The 5,744-nt window shown below is 50.2% G+C and overlaps 1 non-coding gene across 1 annotated transcript; it reads right to left on the bottom strand.

Moving 5' to 3' along the window:
* Positions 1–5,015: 5,015 nt before the first annotated feature.
* On the bottom strand, positions 5,016–5,087 carry trnag-gcc. Its single transcript has one exon. It is a non-coding gene; the product is annotated as a tRNA-Gly (tRNA).
* Positions 5,088–5,744: the final 657 nt, after the last annotated feature.

Here is a 5,744-nt window from a genome sequence, read left to right as displayed (position 1 = left end):
CAACCTTCACAATCCTGCTCAGCAGCGTTCCCCTTTTTTTTATCCCACAATGTTACAACCATTCTTCAGAAACCAAACCGCAAGCTGCAAAATTTTGCCTCATCGACAGGATGATGTTGCATTCAAGCGATCCGCACCAATTAATAACTCGCTCCCCAAGAACTTCACGCAACTGTGGCCTCTTTCAGCCAAGCCTATTCACGAGCAAATTTCTTAACAGGCAGTCAGCTGCTGTCTGGGCCAATAAAACATTAGTTAATTCGAGATGTCTCCTGCAAGGGCTGCACAACGGACTCCTAATGTGTTACAAATTAGCTTGAAACACGTGGGGAAACAAACATCCCCCATGCCCAGCCGCACAATGTGTACTTCACTGCTGAGCTACTTGGAAACGATAGAGAATCTACGCGGCTGAGATGCCAGTGCTCCCTCGTAATAATTATTTATCATTCCAATCTCCCCCAGACAATCCCGTTACAACGGCACCCGGGCTTGGCCTAAATAGCCAAGTGGTTAGGGTACTGGGCTTGTAACCCCAAGATCAAGATTTCAAATCTCACAATGGCAAACTATGAAGTAATGTAACTTCATCTGAATAGGAACAAATGTTGCCGTCCGGTGGCGGAGGCCCCCGATGGGAGGCCCTCTACGGAGGTATCCTCCCCTTTCTATCGGGGACCTGGGTTGGAGGGTGTTGCATGCAGCAGTCCCCTATAATAAGAGGATGCATAGGTTCACGGACTCTCAGGACACGTGCCCTTTTTGCGGTCTTGTGGAGTCCGTGGACCATGTATACATAGGGTGTTGTAGGCTGCACTCCCTTTTTAGTTATTTGAAAAACCTTTTATTGATGTTTTGTTTGCACTTCAGCCCCACGCTCCTGATCTATGGGCACCCGGTGCGGAAGGGGGTCGGGAAGGAGGAGGACCTCCTCGTGAACCTGCTCCTGGGCCTGGCCAAGTTGGCCATTAACAGGTCCAGGCAGCGGGCGATCGACGGGGGAGTCCCGCCCGATTGTTTGTCCCTCTTCCGCGGCGACGTTCGCTGCCGGATGTCCCTGGAGAAGGAGCACGCGGTGTCTGCTGGCACTCTCGAGGCCTTCCGTGCTCGGTGGGCACCGCGGGGACTGGGGTGTTTTGTTGACCCCTTTAATCACATTTTGATTTAAAGTTTGTAAGTTTCCTTTAAACTTTGTTCTTGGTTTTACAGCTGACCTGAATTAGGGGCTTTGCCTGATTTATCCCAATTTTGTTGATTTGGTTTTCATTTAAAAGATTATCAAAAGTTCAAATCTCACAACGGCAAACTATGAAACAATATAATCAAGAGTTCAAGTCACCAGTCCGGGACATCATCCACTATTCCCAGAGGGCTGGTCTGTCGGGCGCCTTCCTGTCTCTCGATCAGGAGAAGACGTTCGACAGGGTGGATCACGGATACTTACTCGGAACTCTGTGAGCTTTCGGGTTCGGGACGCATTTTGTCGCCCGGATCCGACTTCTGTACACCGCCGCGGAGTGTCTAGTGAAGGTTAACGGGTCCCTGACTGCGCCCGTTCGCTTTGTGAGAGGGGTACGTCAGGGCTGCCCCCTGTCTGGCCAGTTGTATTCTATTTGTGTGGAGCCTTTCCTGCGCCTCTTGCGGAGGAGGTTGTCGGGATTGGTTCTGCGCGGGCCGGGCATCGGGGTGGTCCTTTCGGCTTACGCCGAAGATGTGCTCCTTATGTTTAGTGACCCGGCTGACCTGCGGAGGATGCGCGAGTGCCAGGAGGTCTACTCTGCCGCTTCTTCTGCCAGGATCAACTGGGGTAAATGTTCTGGACTCCTGGTCAGTCAGTGGCAGATGGATCCCCTACCCGAGGATCTCAGGCCTTTCACCTGGAGCAGGACCAGCCTCCTCTACCTGGAGGTCCATCTCTGCCCCGCTGAGGAATCCTGGCCGGCGAACTGGCAGGAACTGGAGACGAAAGTCACCGCTCGCCTGCGGCGCTGGACAGGACCGCTCCGAGTGCTATCTTACCGAGGTCGAGTTCTGGTCATAAACCAGCTGATCGTCGCCATGTTGTGGTATCGGCTGGTCACTTTGACCCCTCCCCCGGACTTTGTCACAAGAATCCAGAGATTGTTAGTCGACCTCTTCTGGGACAAAAGATTGCACTGGGTCACTGCCGAGGTTCTGAGTCTCCCGCTTAGGGAGGGTGGTCAGGCGCTAGTGTGCCTACGCACACAGGTGGCGACTTTCCGCCTTCAGACCCTGCAGCGATACCTCTACGTCGAGCCTCCTCCTAGATGGTGTGCTCTGATGACGTATTTCTTCCGTCAGGTGCACGGCCTGAATTATGACGTGCAGCTCCTGTTTATAGAATAGCTGGGCCTCGGTGGCTCCTTGCAGGCATTGCCCGTCTTTTACCAGGACCTGATCAAAGTCTGGAAAGAGGTCGCCTTGCGACCCAGCTCTCCCCCGTCAGGAGTAGCGGCTATCGTCAGAGAGCCGCTGCTCAGGAATCCGCCCCTCCGTCCTTTTCAGAGGTTGGCGGAGAGGAGGTCTGTGGCCGCAGGGGTGACCAGGATCGGGGACGTGCTGGGTGGCGGAGGACTGGGCTGGATGCTCCCGCAGGAGTTGGCGCGACGCGCGTCTGTGAGTGTCCAGCAGCCGATGCCATCCAAGACCTGAGAACGGTTGTGCTCGGACCCGACGTTATTTTGGGTCTTGAGGTGGCCCAGGTGCGCGGTGGTCTTCCGTCTGAGCGTTCCCCTGTTCGGACAGAATTCCACATTGGCACCCAAGCCCCGAACCCTCCCTCGGGTGCTGGTGCCCCGCAATATCAGCCGCCGCGGGGACATGCCCTCTGTGCATTTTGGCACGGCAAAGAGGGGCTTTTTGTACGGACTGCTGCTGCACACCTTCCATTTTCTCGCCCTTGTCCGCCTCCCGGAGTGCCCTGGCGTGCCTTGTTGCTGTCCGGCGGCGGAGGCCCCTGATGGGAGGCCCTCTACGGAGGTGTCCTCCCCCTTTCTATCGGGGACCTGGGTTGGAGGGTGTTGCATGCAGCAGTCCCCTATAATAAGAGGATGCATAGGTTCACGGACTCTCAGGATATGTGCCCTTTTTGGGGTCTTGTGGAGTCCGTGGACCATGTATACGTAGGGTGTTGTAGGCTGCACTCCCTTTTTAGTTACTTGAAAAACCTTTTATTGATGTTTTGTTTCCACTTCAGCCCCACGCTCCTGATCTATGGGCACCCGGTGCAGAAGGGGGTCGGGAAGGAGGAGGACCTCCTCGTGAACCTGCTCCTGGGCCTGGCCAAGTTGGCCATTAACAGGTCCAGGCAGCGGGCGATCAACGGGGGAGTCCCGCCCAATTGTTTGTCCCTCTTCCGTGGCTACGTTCGCTGCCGGATGTCCCTGGAGAAGGAGCACGCGGTGTCTGCTGGCACTCTCGAGGCCTTCCGTGCTCGGTGGGCACCGCGGGGACTGGGGTGTTTTGTTGACCCCTTTAATCACATTTTGATTTAAAGTTTGTAAGTTTCCTTTAAACTTTGTTCTTGGTTTTACAGCTGACCTGAATTAGGGGCTGTGCCTGATTTATCCCAATTTTCTTGATTTGGTTTTCATTAAAAGATTATCAAGATTTCAAATCTCACAATGGCAAACTATGAAGTAATGTAACTTCATCTGAATAGGAACAAATGTTGCCGTCCGGCGGCGGAGGCCCCCGATGGGAGGCCCTCTACGGAGGTATCCTCCCCTTTCTATCGGGGACCTGGGTTGGAGGGTGTTGAATGCAGCAGTCCCCTATAATAAGAGGATGTATAGGTTCACGGACTCTCAGGACATGTGCCCTTTTTGCGGTCTTGTGGAGTCCGTGGACCATGTATACATAGGGTGTTGTAGGCTGCACTCCCTTTTTAGTTACTTGAAAAACCTTTTATTGATGTTTTGTTTGCACTTCAGCCCCACGCTCCTGATCTATGGGCACCCGGTGCGGAAGGGGGTCGGGAAGGAGGAGGACCTCCTCGTGAACCTGCTCCTGGGCCTGGCCAAGTTGGCCATTAACAGGTCCAGGCAGCGGGCGATCAATGGGGGAGTCCCGCCCAATTGTTTGTCCCTCTTCCGTGGCTACGTTCGCTGCCGGATGTCCCTGGAGAAGGAGCACGCGGTGTCTGCTGGCACTCTCGAGGCCTTCCGTGCTCGGTGGGCACCGCGGGGACTGGGGTGTTTTGTTGACCCCTTTAATCACATTTTGATTTAAAGTTTGTAAGTTTCCTTTAAACTTTGTTCTTGGTTTTACAGCTGACCTGAATTAGGGGCTGTGCCTGATTTATCCCAATTTTGTTGATTTGGTTTTCATTTAAAAGATTAGCAAGAGTTCAATAAAATGCAATTTGCTTTTATTTTTTATTTAACATAACCATCATGAGAAAGATTTAACAAGACGGTGACAAATTGCCTTCATTCATTGCTTTCTGAATTCAATTGAAAGCAGATCTATTCTGCTCCAACTGCCCATCCCCACTTTAATCAACAGCTTGAATCCCATCACATTTCTACCTGTCCCTGGTTCCGAAGAAGAGTCATTTTGGTCTCGAAGAGTTAACGCTGTTTTTTTCCTCCCCACAGAAACTGCCAAAGCTGCTGAGCTTTTCCAGCACTTTCTTGTTTCTAATCCCAATAATTCCATTCCAATTTCACTCTGCAGTTCACGGAAAATCATAGTTATTATTGATAAGGATCAAACGTGAGTAAAATTTTAAATAAAGCGGGAACATATTTTTATTTGAATTGCACCCGCGTACATTTGAAATTAAAAATATATTTAGATGAGTACTTGAAACGCCACATCTTACAGGGGTAAACTTTAAGTGGGCATTTCACCGGGCTAATTGCTGGAAAATAGGATTAGAATAGATAGGTACTTACTGGCTGGCCAGGGAACGAAAGGGTATTTCTGCGCTGTTTAACTCTAAAATGCCCAAAAACTGCATTGTCCGATTGACTGGTTTGAAGGTGAAAGATTGCAATGGCTGGGGATCGAACCCAGGTCAACTGCTGGGCAAGCAGCCATGCTCACTACTACACCACCATTGCTGACTACGACAGGATTGCAGAGTATCACTCTGAATTTTGGTACTGAACCAGTTTCTGTTTTTCTTCACCATTGGCAACAAATTTGTAATGCACACAGCACCTGATAAGAGATTTTATTTGATGGACTTTCCTGAAGTTCACATCAACCATTAAGTAGACTTAAACCATAATTGGAATTATATTTCACAAGATTCAGCACTAATTCTTTTACTTCCCCACTCACTGATGAATAACACATGTCCCGTTCTGTAACTTTTATACAGGTAGGTCAAGATTCACAGGCATATTAGGGAGCAGAAGACGCACATTCTGTTTGGACCTCTAGGTTAAAGGAATAATAACACATGTTCCATCGTATAGCAACTTTTCACATGGCGTTAATTCCAGGGGCAAAAAGTTCAAAAGTAAGGAAATTGTGATGAACCTGTGTGAAATGCTGTTTGGACCTCAGCTGTGGCGTGGCGCTCGGTGTCAAGAAGATATAATAATTCTCATAATATTACTAGAATTTGTTGTAAAATAGAGTAAACATGTGATGTGTATAGGTAAGTACATACGACTGTGTGTGTGATTTAATTAAATTAGAGGCAGCTAGCCTGGGTGCTTTGATCTAAGAAGAGAGGTTAGGTTTGAAATGTAAATTAGATAAACATGGGG

Source organism: Carcharodon carcharias, chromosome 20 (genome assembly GCF_017639515.1).
Source record: "Carcharodon carcharias isolate sCarCar2 chromosome 20, sCarCar2.pri, whole genome shotgun sequence".
NCBI lineage: Eukaryota > Metazoa > Chordata > Chondrichthyes > Lamniformes > Lamnidae > Carcharodon > Carcharodon carcharias.
The sequence above is the reverse complement of the archived record's forward strand: the minus strand, read 5'-3'. Positions and strand labels throughout refer to the sequence as shown.